Raw genomic sequence first — 16,558 nt, forward strand, 5'->3', positions numbered from 1 at the left:
ACATTGTATCCACCTAAAAAAACAACAATAGAGGTTGAAAATGAAAAATGGATAGATGATGACATTTATATAATACCAATATTTGCTACTTCACAAATACGTTAGGAAAATTAAATTTTGAATTTAATAGAAAATAATGAATCTTCATCATATTGTGAATCTAGTCAGAGTTTTCAATAACAATACAATGTTGAATGTTTATCATCTTGTCAACTATCCTTACATTCTATGGAAAAATTTGGCAATTCTACAATTGAAATCATTCAACAAACAACTTTGAATATCAACAATAATTTGAGAGAATTTCAAAAGAAAGAATTAATAAAGATGTTGCAAGAACATTCCTCTTCCTATGCATGGGAATATACTGACATGAAGTGAATTGATCCTAATACTTGTATACATCATATCTACATTGAAGAAAATTCCAAACCAATTCAACAACCTCAAAGAAGAATGAATCTAAATCTAAGGGAAATTGTTGAGGAACTACAAAAACGGTTGAATTTCAATTTCATCTATCCAATATCACATAGTCAGTGGGTTTCACCCTTAGTAATTGTTCCTAAAAAGAATGGAAAATGTAGAGTGTGTATTGACTATTGGGAATTGAATAAAGCCACTTTAAAAGATCACTTTCAACTTCCTTTCATAGATCAGGTTTTACAAACATTGGTAGGAAAGAAATATTTTTCATTCTTAGATGGATTTAGTAGGTATAATCAAATCCAAGTATCCCTAGAAGACCAAGATAGAACTAAATTTACCTTCCCATAGGGAACTTATGCTTACCGAGTACATCCTTTTGGATTATGTAATGCACCTGCAACATTCCAAAGAGCAGTATTAGGCAGATTTTTTTATCTAATTCATGATTGTGTGGAAGTGTATATGGATGATTTTACAGTTTATGGAAATTATTTTTAAGAAGCTCTTAAAAATTTGGAAAAAAATCTCATTATATGTAAAGAGGAAAATCTCTCATTAAGCCATGAAAAATGTTTTATTATGTTTACTGAGGGAATTGTTTTAGGATACCATATTTCAGGAAATTGAAGTAGAGTGGACACAGCTAAAGTAGAAGTTATTTCTAAATTATCAATTCGAACCTATCAACGAGATGTTAGAAGTTTTCTTAGTTTCACTAGTAATTATAGAATATTCATAGAAAACTTTACAAAATTGTATCTCCACTTTTCAAACTACTCACAAAAGACTGTGAATTCAATTGGAATTATAATTGCCAAAAGGCCTTTGAAACATTAAAAGAGAACATCTCTAAAGCACCCATTATTAGAGGACCAAATTGGAAATTACCTTTTCACATTTCAACTGATGCTTCAGACATAGCTTTAGGAGTTGTACCTGGAAAAAAGGATTTAACTCCTTATGTCATTTATTACACCAGTAAAAATTTGACTCCTGTAGAGTTAAATTATACTGTAATAGAAAATGAGTTTTTAGTTGTTGTCCATTCTATCAATAAATTCAAACATTACATTACTAGCTATGAAACTTTTGTACATACAGATCATTTTGCAATAAGGTGCCCAGTGAATGAACTAGTCACTAATGGAAGAATTACAAGATGGTTGTTGTTGTGGCAAGAGTTTAACATCACTATTTTGGATCGACCTGGGAAAACAAAATACAGTTGTTGACATTTTGTCTAAAATTCAAAATGATAATAATGATGTACCTATGGAAGACAATTTCCCTGATGAATATATTTTTGCAGTATCTACTAAATCTCCATGGTTTGCAGATTTTTCTAACTATTTGGCTAAAGGGAAATTACCATCATATTTTTCTCCTCAAGAAAAAGAAAAGTAATTCAAACTAGTCCATATTACTCATGGCTAAATGAAGAATTGTATAAAATAGGACCAGATCTGATCATTCAAAGGTATGTAAGAGACGATGAAGTACCAGAAATATTGAAATCTTGTCATGATGAACCTTGTGGACGACACTTCGCTGACAAAAGAACTTCCTACAAAGTACTTATATTAGGATATTATTGGCCTTCCCTTTTCAAATATGCCAAGAAGTATGTCAAGAGATGTCATAGTTTTCAAAGAATGGGGAAGCCTATTCCCTTTGATGAAATGCCTCTATATCCTCAGGTACTTATCGAGCCTTTTGAAAAATGGGCTCTAGATTTTGTTCGTCCAATCAATCCACCATCGAGACAGAAAAAGTACATTCTTGTTTGCACGAATTATGTTACAAAATGGGCAGAAGCTAAAGAACTTCCTTTTTCTACTGAAAATGTTGTAGTTCCATTGCTTTTTGAGGATATTTTTACTCGTTTTGGTGTCCCAAGGGAAATTGGAATAGATTAAGGTACTCAATTCACATCCAAGTTGGTATAGAAGATAATGGAGGAGTACAAAGTCAAACATCAGAAGTCCACTCCATACCATCCATAAGAAAATGCATAATGGAGTCCACCAATAAAGTAATTGAAGCAATTCTCACCAAAATTGTGCATCTGCATAGAAGAGACTGGGCATAAAAGCTTTCAAAAGCTTTATGGGCATACCATACCATATGGAGAAACACTACATGGCATACTCCCTATGAACTTGTTTATGGGAAGTAAGTCTTATTTCCTATTGAGTTTCAGGTCAAATCTTTCAAGAAAATAGTTAAATTGGGTCTTGACCTTTCAGAAGCACAAAGACAAAGGATGGAGCAGTTAAATGAACTTGATGAAATAAGACAAGATGCAATCCAAAGAACTAGTCAAGTTCAACAACAAAGATCTAGATGGCATGAAAATATATATCAAAGAAAGAAAGTTCCAACTAGGAGATTGGGCATTACTTTTTGATTCAAAGTTCAAATATTTCCAAGGGAAAATTCAATATCATTGGCTTGGGCCCTATTATATTGAAATAGTTGTTGATAATGATGCAGTTAGGATCAAAACTATTGGTGAAGAAAGAACCAGTTTTCTTTTGAATGTTCATCGATTAAGAATCTATCATAAGCCATTGACAAAGGAGAAGTTTATCAAACATTTGCAACACAACACTGATTTCAAGTTGGTTAAGAAGGAATTTCCTTCTCCCCCAACTTATCTTATAAGTCTTTTTCTTTTATATATATATATATATAATAAAAATAAAAATGATAAAAAATATATAGTAAAATTTGTATAAACATGAAAACCAACATTGTTGGCATGTTCATACAGAAAATTTAGGATGAAAACCAAGTGATTTTCGCATTCTAAATTTTCTTTCCCATTTCCATTTTATTTTTTTCCCTGTTTTTCTTTTCAGAAATAAAATAGCTATAGAATAGCAAGAAATCTATAGCTTTCACAAAATTTTGCAATTGATGTTTAACAGGAACCACCAATTGGATCAATTGAAGCCGTGATCAAATTCATTCTTGAAATCACCTGAAGACAATGAAGAAAGGAGCAAAAAAAGGTCAAAAATATCAATGTAAGGGTATGCAAAGGTATGCAAACATTTAATTTAGTAATAAGGATTAAAAAACATTAAGTATATGAATTTTATGACGACTGTATCGTTGGTTAAGAACCATCATTGCCTAAGGTTGAAAGATATTTTGGTCATATCACCATAACACCTCCATTTGTCTCCAATCATTTCACAACACTCCTAACTCATATTTGAATTCATTGAAGAAATCATTGAAATCACCAACTCACATTCATTAAATACTCTAAAACAGTCACTTCACCCATTCATATCTCGTCCTCATTTTAGTTTATACCTTTGTCGAAACCCCTCATTCTAAAACCTTGATCAATTTTCTATTAAGAAGAATGTTAGAGGCAAAAATTTCTAATCATGAGGATCATTTCGAGGATTGAACCAAATGGAAGAAAGTTCATGGAAGATTACTAGCAAGTGAAAGAGATGTTGCAGAAAGCACAGTGGCTACATTTCATGGAGAAATTCTATGATTTCAACAAAGAGGTGACCAAATACTTCGCCAAAGATTTTGATGGACTAGAAGTTGAGATTGGAGATATTAAATTCATAGTGACAGAGTCCCTTATTGTTGAAACTACCAGCCTATACAGAGGAGGATAACGATGGTTTAAAAACAAAGACATAGAGAGTGAAGAATGGAGAATTTTTTTAAATAATCTAGGTATGGACATCTCCATTTTCAAGAAAGGAATCCCAAGCACTGCACTTAAAAGTAAATGGAGAGATCTATTACTAGTTATCTAAAAATTATCCCTTATGAAGGAAGGTTTGGCTGCATGTTCTTTTATCACGTTCGCCTAATGATGAATTTTCTAGAAGGACATGAGGTCAATTTCCCATACCTTTTGTTGAATAGCTTAAAAAAATGTCAGGAATTGGATAGAAAAAGATTCAATTTATAAAAACCACTATGTATCATTATGGCCTCATCAAAATTCTTATTGAATTCCACATTAAGGGTTTAGGAAATGATTGGGAAAACTTCTTTCTTAGAAACCATTTTAAGGAAGAAGAAGAAGAATAAGCCAGTAGTAGTAAAGGAAAAATAGGTATAAAAAGAGTATCTGAAAGCCCTATTCAAAAGTTACCTCAAAAATAGTCCCAGGAACAATCAGAGGATGAAATTTCTATTGCAAAAAATTTAGGAAGCATAAAAAAGAAAACTGTTAGAAGAAAGAAAGTCAGTAAAGAAAAAGAAAACACATCCAAAGAGATAGAGAAGGTCAAAACAGAAAAGAAAAGAATTCAAATAAAAAACCCTCCTCCATGAAATGTGAGAAGAAGTGCAAAGCTTAATCAAGCACTAAAGGAACCATCTCTAAAATTCATGGAATATGAGGAAATAGAGAAGCAAAGGACTCCCTCACCTACTGTCATTTCACCCATTCAAAGCCTAGGCCAAGGAACACTAGAGATAGATCCAATACAACAAGAGATATATGATTATATCAAATCTCTGGAAAAGAAAGTTGTAGAAAATACATATGGTTCAAGAGTGCATGAAAAGGTAGATCAGTCTAGTAGCCCACAAGAACCTCTAGTCATAAATATTTTAAAACAAGAAATATTTGAGTTGGAGACGCTAAACAAACACATACAAAGGGAACATGAAGCCTTGAAGATGCATAATGAAATCCAAAGAACCCAAAACAACAATATTCTCTTACATTTGGGCTTGTGGTATAAGAAAAATAAGAAATTGAAATAAAAGAATGAGGTCCTTAAAAGAAAATTGATAAATCTAAAACACAAAATTCTGATGAAGAGGCCAAGGATGGAAGTGGCAAGGAGAAAGGTGAAAAAGAAAAATTTAGATGTGCTAGATCAAGTTTCAAAGGAGATGCAACAACTGACAAGGGAACTATTTTTTTCATTTTTACATGAGGACATGAAATGACCTCCACATGGGGCAATGTGGAGCCTCATGAATGCTTCATCTTGACAGTCTTCTTTACTCATTTTCCTTCTCCTTGACCATTATTTTGACTTGATAGACATCGAATTGTAAGTTTTTAACATAGGTACGGTACTAATTATCCTATTTTTCATATTTCAAAAATTTTCCTTATTATTAAGTTAAATTTTTCATTGGCTGCTAGATTCGTGAAATTCTACAACTAACATTCACTTTTACAGCCAACTCCATTCTTGAAGGGGGTCTGAGGTTCCATTCAAGAAAATAAATATATGGGTGGAAAGAGGTTGATCCCTTCAACGATCTCCTCCTATTTATCTGCACTAAATCATTAGAATAAATCCTGAATCGTGTGGTCAAAGGAAAAATTCAACACGTAGCTGGAGCAAGTGAGCGAGAGTCTAAGATGAAAATGCCTCACGATTTTCTTTTCCAAATAGAAAATCGTGAGCGAATTGCTATCTATTAGAAGCTAAGATTAGGAATCTTAGTTTGATAGTTTGAATTATAACTCTGTTAGCTAAAAGTAGGCATGAAAGCCTCAAACAATTATTGAATGGCTTTTATAAATACCATAAGGCAAGACGAAACAAGGGATGATGGTCAATAAATATTTTGTGACTGTAATCATTTTGAAACTCTGCGTTTTTATTTAATGCAAGTTCCTTCGAAGACTTAATGCGTAGTTAACTATTCGTTGAAGCTTGAGACCACTTGTTTGTGGAGGGCCCCTACAAATAGTGAGGGTTTTTAACTTGTACATTTCCATTTTTCTTATTATTTTCTGTAGCATTTTCATGTATGTTCTTTATCTTCTTATGGTAGCTTTACAACTCTCTTTTATAGTTTTTGAATCTAATTTGAATAATCAAAATACCTGTGATTTCCTTGTGATTTATTTGGAATTTCATTAAAAAGCATTTTAACTTCATAGCATAAGATGTTTCTCCCTATAGATTTGGGTATATAGATTTCTTTCAGCTTTATGTTCAAAGGATTTTTATTTAAAAAATTTCGTCATTTAATTTCAGAAGAAGACTGGTTTGTTTGAAATTATTTTCTTGAACTTCCATTTTTGAAGCAAGTGTGAGTTAATATAGTTTTCATTCTGCAAGTGTGAGATAATATAGTTTTCATTATGCAAATGTGAGATAATATAGTTTTTATTCTGCAAGTGTGAGTTAATATAGTTTTAATTCTACAAGTGTAGGTTTATTTTTGCAATTATGAAGTCTTTATGGATTCATTTTTCAACTAAGAAATAAATCTTTAAATTCACAATCATTTTATTTTCACTAGATAGAAATGTTAATTTCATTCTGAACTAGGAATACAAAACTTAAAGACACATTTCCAATAACTCAATCAATTAATAAATCCAACTTAATAAAAACACTTCTAGCATATATTATGCACTTGCACTTCATAAGTTTACCAACTTCGGTCGATAATTTATGTAATCAATTTAAGATAATTAAGTTGAAAAACAGTCTGCACAAGCATGATGAGTAACAGCTGAAGATAGGCCCCATTTTTGCTAAATAAAATCTTTGGCAAACTTACCTCATGGAGCAGGTACATTAGACATTCCATAATTGTTTATTGTTAAGTGTGTAGGATAGGATTGTCTCATTTTGTTAAAAATAGCAAGATAGAATAGAGTAGGACAAATTAGGGATTTGAAGAGTCCTAACGAAGTCTAAAGATCATGAAGAAGTCATAAGGTCATGAGGAAGGCCAAGGGTCAAGGTTAGACTAAAATTCGCCCTCTTTTCTATAAATATGCCCATATGGCATATTGTAAAGAGGATTGTTCGCTTGGGACTTATTTTGGAAAATATTGTTTTAAGAACTTGTGATCTTGTAATAAATGCAAGGAGCAATAGTTGCTTTCCACCATTGTATTGAATGAACACTTTCATTGATGCCATGGTTTTTATTAGCTCGATGAATCAAAGTTTCCTATGAGATTTTGATGTGCAGTCTCCTCGTGTTTCTTCCTCTGCTATGAATCTTATTTGCAACACAGTGATGGTATATGATATGTTAATTTTATGCTCATGTTGATAAACTATTTTATTGGTATTGGCATTATTTTATTGTAGGTTGTGTACTCACTTGTGTTTGTTAACACTTAGCAATTTTGAACTCGTTCATAGTTGTTAAGTGTATTCTTTAGATATGCGTGATCTTATTTGAAGTTTTACTAATAATGCTTTACTTAAGATTCATGTTACGAAGTTCTAATATTGTTATTTATGGTATTCGTTCTATGGAACATTCATCAGTTCATCTCTTGTGTTTGTTGAATTTTATGTGTTCTGCCTACTCAGTAATCCACATTTCATCTGAAGAAAAAGACAACCACCTATACAGCAACCAAGCCTACATACCGGACGGGATCCCTAAACCAAATGGTGTACAGTCTAGCTGGGATTCTGCACTAGGGAGATCCCTTTCCTCTTGGTGGAGAATTCTAGCCCGTCAACATGAACTTAACACAATATCATATAACATGGTCATATTTTATCTCCATATATGTCAGTGTCGGAATTTTCTAATGTCTCATCATTGATATTTATTTCATCTGTACATATGAAAATTTAATGTAAATGAGCATAAATATACATTAAATAATTAAATTAACAAATAAAGTTCATGAAATAAAAACTAATAAATATTTTATTTCAATAATACATGACATATATATACATACCTAAGAGTGATTCAACTTATTCTCTTGAATCTCTTTCAACATCTTCAACAACATCGTCAATCACTGGTTCATCTTCTTTTTCACTTTGTCTTTCAACATTTTGAATCTCATCATCAATGTTATGAGAAAAATCTCTCTTCATTTACATTGCAAATTATTTTTAAATTAATTCATCAAATAAAAATTAAATTCCAAAACACACTATTAAATTTTAAATATCATTTATAATATTAACATTTACATACCTGGTTCAACTTTTTGTTGAGATTGATTTTCCCTTTCAATATTTAAGCATTCTTCCTTATTTCTTTTGTAATGGTTTCTCAAGTATTATCTATAAGCCTCGATGTCTCTAATTATATCATATTTACTTTTGCAATTTCTTTGATTTCCCATCATAATTCAATCTATGATGATTTTTAAAATAAACACAAAAAAGAAATCAATTTTAAAATCTCGCAAAAAACTCATTTTCAAAATCCAACAAAAAAAATCACTTTCTAAATTTAGCCTAAAAAGTTAACTTTCAAAATTCAGCCCAAAATACTCACTTTCAAAATTTAGCCCAAAAGACTTCCTTTTAAAATTCAGCCCAAAAGTCTGCTTGGGGTAGCTCAATTGGTAATGGCTGTGGAAATGAAGTCTCACCGAACTAGAACTCTTGGGTTCAAATCTTGTTCTATCCCCTTCAAATCTTGTGATATCCAGCTGATCGAGGTGAGAATTTGGACATGATGAAGATGTAGTCCTACCAAACTTACAAAATAAAAATCAGCCCAACAAGCTTACTTTAAAAATCCTGCAAAAAAAAAAAAAATTGCCCAAGAATTAGATGCAAATAAGTTTGGAATTTAGAAGTTGAACATGAGGAATGTGAGTGCAAAAATAATGTTTCGGATGAGTTTATTTATAACGTTAGGCTGAAACAGTTATATCAAAGGGTCACATAATTTTAATTTTGCGGCTGACGTAAAATATGGATAGTGTTTTTGGTTAAAGTTTTAAAATTGTTTGGCTGAAAATTTTCCCGTTTATTTTAACGTCCATTCGCAGCAAACAAAAATTCAGCCGAACCTTTTTTTTGATAGGCAAGAAAACCTACAACTTTGCAACAGCTCGACTCTTTTCACCTTTCTCCAAGTTCAGAATGGTTAAACTCCATCAAATATGGTGAATCTACTTTAGAAACCAATAGCAATATTTACAAAATTGAATCTACTTTCAGTAGATATAAATTTTATGGAATTTCATAGATATTTCTTAATTTTAACTAATTTTCTAGTAAAATGTGTGCAAAAAATTTCAAAAGGTCATTATGATTTAGAGAAATCAAAATTCTATATCTTCCAAAATATATTGTGAAAAAATATGGAAAGTTTATGGTGCATTATGTGGGTTCGTCTTCTTTAATGGGTAGTTTTTATATTTCTAGTTTTTAACTAATATGTTGAAAAACATGACACTATGTTAAACATCTTCAAAATCTGTAGTTTTTTCATATTGGTTCAAATCAAAAAAGTATAGTAATTATGATGTGCATCTATATGTTTTGTAAATACAACCATATCAAATTAGAGTATGTTTGCATTGTTGCAACACAATTATGTTTTCAAAAATGCAACGTTAACAAAGAATACGCTAGTGCCAAAAAAGATGACTTTTATGAATCCCCTGATTTTTAAAGAAAACATAGTCAAACAATTGTTAAGTTGACATATCAAATGTGAATAAAAAAATTATAAAAAATAAGTAATAGAAAGCTAATAAAATTTCTAACAAGTTTTCCTTTTACTGTAAAATGAAATTCTAAACAGAAGAAATGTTTTGGCTTGCCGAAAATTAAAAATTCTAAAAATGATCTTTTTTTCTCAAAAATGGCAAAACGTGTAACCCAACTTTACATTTTCACCCTAAAAGCTATTTTTTTGTATCTCCAGGTCATATCGATAATTGATGAGCACAAACCATCATGGAAATTGGGGGTAACAGTTTCTAGAGACTGTTCAAAATCATGGTAGTGATTAACATATCTTTTGTATCTATCATAGTTAATTATGGCACTTGGGCGTGTTATCTATAGACATTTATTTTGGTTTAATTCCTTACGAATATGGTTAGAGAGTATTTTAGTATTTTACATAGTATTGTTAAAAGGAGATTATCTTAACATTAATGAGCATGGTCGTTGAATTCCAATGGGTGATATACGTATCTAACTCTCTAATCATATCCATAAGACCTACTCTAATTATGCTAGTATGATGCCATTTTTTTTTGGCATTTCTTAATTCCTAATGTATTCGTATTTAGAACTCTATATTATCAAGGTTTTTCTTTTATGTCTGAATATTAAGAACTTTACAATTGCAACTATTTTTATGTATTAATTTTGGTGTTATCATTATTGGGTATTGTTGACAACTAGGTTTGTATCTTAGATACTTACATTAGTTTTATTGGTAACCTCTTAAATTTTTGGTGATTATATTAATTATGACTTATTTGTCATATTTATAATTGATTTGCATTGACTTTTAATTAAAATAAATCTTATATTAGTACATTAGTTTTCTAATAAAGTATTAATTTGGTTTTGAGGTGTGTTGCTACAAATGTGTGCCTTCTCCCTTCGCAAAAACCTTTCTCCATGATATCTTCTACCTATCTTCTGCCTACATAGAGGTCTTATTTGTGCCTGTCCCTCCTCATCTGTCTTCACTTGAGCCTGATATTACAACTTTTTCTATCATAGTCAACACTCAAACCAAAACCTCCAAGCCTAATATTACAAAATTTGGCGATCGCTTGGAGGAGATCCCTAAAAGTGTTTTCAACACTTCCAAGTCTATATGCATGTCCCTTAGACATGCAGATAGGGGCCTCATTGGTAAATCCATGGGAATTTATTCTTCTCCTAGAACTCTTAGGCCTTCGGTGGATAAGAATTGGAAATAGTTGATTCAAGGTAAGTTATCTATCTCTTTCTATGCAAGGGGATTCTTTGCTTTTTGTTTGAAGAAAACGAGGACATGGATTTAACATTTCATAGTGGACCATATTTTATGGGAGAAAAATGTATCTACATTAACAAATGGACTCCCTAATTCAATCTTGAAAATGACATTCCTTCATCTATCCCAGTTTGGTTCAAGCTTCCCTATCTTCCTCTTCATTGTTGGAATTAGGAAACTCTAAGAAAAATTGGTAATGTGCTAGGGAATTATATTGACAAAGCTAAGCCTAAAGGATGAATGTTTTCCTATGCAATAATATTTGTGGAAATAGATCTAGAAAAAGGCCTTCTGGAAGTGGTGCACTTATGGATAAATGAAGCTTCATCCAAGAAGTTAGCTATGATCAAATCCCATTTAAAATTAAATCATTCCATGAATATGGAAATTTTGCAAAATGATTCCCCAAGCTTACGTAAGATGATGTTAAAATGGATAAGAGAGCTCAATCGCAGCAACCTTGTCAAAGAAGAGCAAGCAAGTCCTAACCCCAAAACCTCATTCAAACCCTTCTGCTTGCCCCTCTTCTAACTATTTTTTCCTCCTCCCAATCCTCCATTTTCTCTCCCCTAATTACCTAAAATGTTCAATTTCTTCTCAGTCATTAAGCTTGTCTTTTTTATCCTTTTGCCTTGATGGCTCCCCTTGATGATACTCCACCTACTCGATCCAATCCTTCTTTCCTTCACAATATTCAAGTCTCCCTTCCCCTATCTCTTCTCCTCGCCCTCCATTTTTGGAATAAGGATATTTTCTTTAATTGATATGTCCCATAAATCAATTGGAATACTATACTGCAAAGAAAACTATAAGTAGAAAAATCACATGAAAATTTGGAAGGAAAACAAATAAGGAATGGTGATAATAACATGCAAACAAGCTTAAAGGTCTCAAAATACAAAATATAATTGATGGATGCTACAACAAAATTATAAGAAGTGAAAAAGGAAAAGGGGGTTTAGCTCCTCCCCAAGGAGGAGTGACACTTTCTTTCTTGAAATAATGATGAAGATCATCTCCTAGAATGGTAGAGGTTTGGGAAGTTAAGACAAATGGAAATCTCTTAGAACCTTAATAAAGTTTGAAAATGTACAAATATTAATGCTTTAGAAAACAAAAATCGAGGATTCAACCTGCTTACATAGATTCAAAACCATTTGGAAAAACTACTGAACCAAAGCGGTAAGTTAGCAAGGAGCCTTTGGAGGTCTCTACATGATTTGGTCAAATTATCACTTTCAACTACTCCATTCTTAGAGCGCTTCCCATTCGCTCACTATGAGTCTCATTCATCTTTAGAAAATAAAAAAGTTGTATTTTACCAATATTTACATCCCTAAAAGTTATCCAAGAAAATCATCATGTTGCTCATCTCTCATCACTCAAAAGGGCTCACATTGGAACTCAAATTGTATTCTAGTTAGGGACTACAATACCACTCTACACAATTGGGAAAACAAAGGGGGATCCAGGACAGGGGAAGTAAAGCTCATGGATCTTGGGAGAGGAGAAAGAGGGGCTAGGGTTGTGTATGCCAATATTTTGTAGCAATCCATGAAGCTCTATATGTTTGAACTGAATGAATAAGAAATTCATATTTACATGTTTTTTATTGATGTAATATCTATATCTATGTGCTGATGTTAATGAATGTCTCTGTAAGAGTGTCTGGTTGAACTGACTAAGCTAATGTTTATATAATTTTGAAATCATACATAATTCATGTGATGGAAATATGGGTGCAAGGGTTTAATAGTGGATTGATTTTCCAAAAATTCATAATTACAGGAATGTGATTCTAGTAAGGAGGATTTAAAGCTTGTCAAATTGCGAATTCGATTTGTAGAATATTTCCACAAAATGTGTCAGATAATGGCATTTCATTTTGTTGTTTAGAAAATATCTTGATGTGGATAGTGGAGCCCTTGATGCATAACTTAATCCTTTCAAAATATGATATGAAGAAGGATAATCATGATATAATGACCTGATTGCTACATGCTTATGTTTAGAGAAACAAAATATGATCCTACAAATCAATATGTTGCAATACCAATAGGAGATAAATTAGAAGCATTGGGGAATGTTGTTTCAGATGGAATATCAAAAATGTTGGAGTTAGTAACGAGACACCTTATGGTGTGATGGAGTTATGTCGACTTTCTCAACTATTTTATCAATATCCAAGGACAGTGTCAAATTAGAATGCTTGCAACCCAAGAATTAAAATAAACAAAATTAAACACATCAACCTTGATATTATTAACACAAATTTTAGCATATAATTTTCAAAAGAAAACATTAGTAGAGAAGACATAACTACAAAACAAAGAACTAAAATAGATCTTTTGTTGATTTTGGAGTTGTAACACCATCTGTATAATGCTTACCGAAACAAGTGTTTCGAACAAATCTCCTCCCAACCTTAGACAAGATGCAGCGAATATGCTTTGCAATTGTCACCCCGGAGTTCTCAAGCAACTTATTACTGTCCGTGCCCTTTGTATAGTAGCATTCCTTTTTTCACCATTAAATAGAACAAAGTGTTCCAAAATGCTAAGGGATTGAAAAGGGATCTGCATGTGCACAATCTATGTGTCATCATGCAAAATTTTATTTATTTTTATTTATGTATATGTTTATTTATTATTATCTTTTTCTTCATTATTTGTTAATTTATTTATTTATTATTATCTTTTCTTCATTATTTGTTGTTTTGTTAATTTATTAATACATTTTCTTCATTATTTGTTGTTTTGTTAATTTATTATTATATTTCTTCTTTATTTGTTATTTTATTTATATTTTTATATTATTATTATTATTATTATTATTATTATTATTATTATTATTATTTATTTATTAATATAGAGTATTGCATACTCCCCCTCTTTACAGAAATTCGTTTTGAAGTTAATTTTATTCATTATTCCTTTACTATTTTATTTATTTGTTTATTACCCCATATTTTCTCAACACCCTCTGTTAAACTATTATACCAACAGGCATCAAACATTGTTTGTCGACAATGGGGAAATCCTTAATAATCTCAAGCCTCTTTCCAAACTTTTGAAACCAAGCATATAGGCTCCTCAGTCTAAGAATAGCCCCAAGTCTTGTCCCAGGGCTTAGGCCTCATCCCAAGTCTTGTCACAAGGCTAGCCCAAATCCCTCAGAAAATCACTAAGGTGCACAACCCCAGGCATCAAAGTCATTACACCACTTATGGACTTCAGCATCCCAATCCAATTCCCAACACTTTACCTCCTCAAGATGGTCCCATAGCTCCTCAAGATCTATCCATCAAGAGTTTCACAAGACAAGAAACATTGGCATATGTAGTGTTGATTGGGTATATCCCCAACCCATATGTTGTTACACATTCTCCCTCGTAGGTATGGGTTCCCATTAGATCATCAAATAAACCAGCCTTCTATAGGAATTTACAGGGTAAGTTCCTCAGACAGAACACCAAAAGGACACCACTCACAACCAGATCATAGATCAATACACCAGTATTTTGACGTGGTTAAAACCCTCAAAGAGGGAAATAGTCCATGGCCTGAGCCAACGCGGCCACTTCAGGCAATTTATTAATAAAAGAATGAAAATTTACATATGTTTCTCTCATGCACGGATTACCCTACAAATGACCCTCCATGCGCTTTAAATAGAATTCATGGACCAATCGGGTGTTAAGCCACGGATCAAGTGTCGGTAATACCGAGGAGAGAATGAACCGTCGGATCACTACATATCGTGACCGTCGGATTATAAGTTACAAAATGTACAACGGTAAAGAAACACACTTTACCTAACTCTATACCTAACTCTACACTAGACCAAGTTGTACTTAACTATTTCCTATGTGTCGGAATATCCTAACATCCCCCCTTAAGAACAACTTGGGATAGGATTGAAGGATTTACAAATCTGACACAATAGGAGAAGGAAGGAGGCACTAGAACCTATCCCCCCTTAGTGACAACTTCCTGAACTCCAACCATAAATCGAAGTTTAGTGAACTTCGCCTCTGTGAGAGCCTTTGTGAAGATGTCTGCAACTTGATCATCTGTTGAACAATATTGCACTTCAAGAACATGGTCGTGAATGAGCTTTTTGATGAAGTGCATGTGCAGTTCAATGTGTTTGCTACACTGATGTTGGACTGGATCTTTGCATAGCTGAATGGCACTTTGATTATCACACCAAAGTGTAGTCGGATGCTGCTGCTGAAAGCCAAACTCTGACAGGATCTGACGAAGCCACAAGGCTTCCTTACAAGCTTCTACGGCACCACGATACTCTACTTCTGCTGATGAAAGAGAAATGGCAGCTTGTTTCTTACAAGCCCATGTAATAGGTCCTGAACCAAGAGTGAACACATAACCGGCAGTAGACTTTCGATCATCAAGGTCACTAGCCCAATCGGAATCAGTGAAACCAACCAGTAGAGGAGATGCTTCAGCACTGTAATGAATCCCAAACTGAACTGTACCTCAAACATAATGAACTATTCTTTTAGCTGCTTTCCAATGACTTTCACGGGGGTTTTGCATGAACCGAGCAACAAGGCCAACAGCAAAGGAAAGGTCAGGACGAGTATGAGTTAGATACAAGAGTTTTCCTACAAGTTGACGGTATAATGTAGCATCAACTTCAGGAGAAGTACAAGTGACTGAAAGTTTGACTCCAGACTGAAAGGGAGAAGCGGCTGGCTTACAGTCTTCCATGTGAAAATGACGTAGAATATCACAAGCATACTTGGACTGGGAAAGGGAAATACCCTCCTTGGATTGCAAGACTTGAAGACCGAGAAAATAGTGTAAGTGTCCTAAGTCTGTCATTTCAAATTTCCTTTTAAGGCTAGACTTCACATGGTTTATAAGGTTGGGATCACTACCAGTAAGGATAAGATCATCAACATAAAGAAAAAGGATGATAAGAGAGTTGCCCACTTTCTTGGTGTAGACAGTATTGTCAGAATGACACCTAGAAAAGCCAGATTCTAAAAGAAAGCTATCCATTTTGGCATACCAAGCCCGAGGAGCTTGCTTGAGACCATAAAGGGATTTCTTAAGTCGACATACAAGGCTGGAGTCTGTTTGTATGAAGCCAATGGGTTGTTCCATATAGATTTCTTCATGCAAGTCCCCATGCAAGAAGGCAGATTTAACATCCATCTGATGGACTTCCCATTTGAAAGAGGCAGCAAGGGAAAGAACAAGGCAGATAGAGTTCATTTTGGCAACAGGGGAGAAGGTTTCGGTGTAGTCAATGCCTTCAACCTGTGAAAAACCTTTAGCAACAAGACGAGCTTTATGTTTATCAAGTTTCCCATCTGGTCCATACTTGGTTCTATAAACCCATTTGCATCTGACAAGTTTTCGTCCCTTTGGTAGAGGAACAAGATTCCATGTATCATTTGCCAATAATGAAT

The sequence above is a fragment of the Pinus tabuliformis genome, chromosome 3_2, assembly GCF_031772625.1.
Source record: "Pinus tabuliformis cultivar Carrire ecotype Pingquan chromosome 3_2, CPIR1, whole genome shotgun sequence".
In the NCBI taxonomy this organism is placed as follows: domain Eukaryota; kingdom Viridiplantae; phylum Streptophyta; class Pinopsida; order Pinales; family Pinaceae; genus Pinus; species Pinus tabuliformis.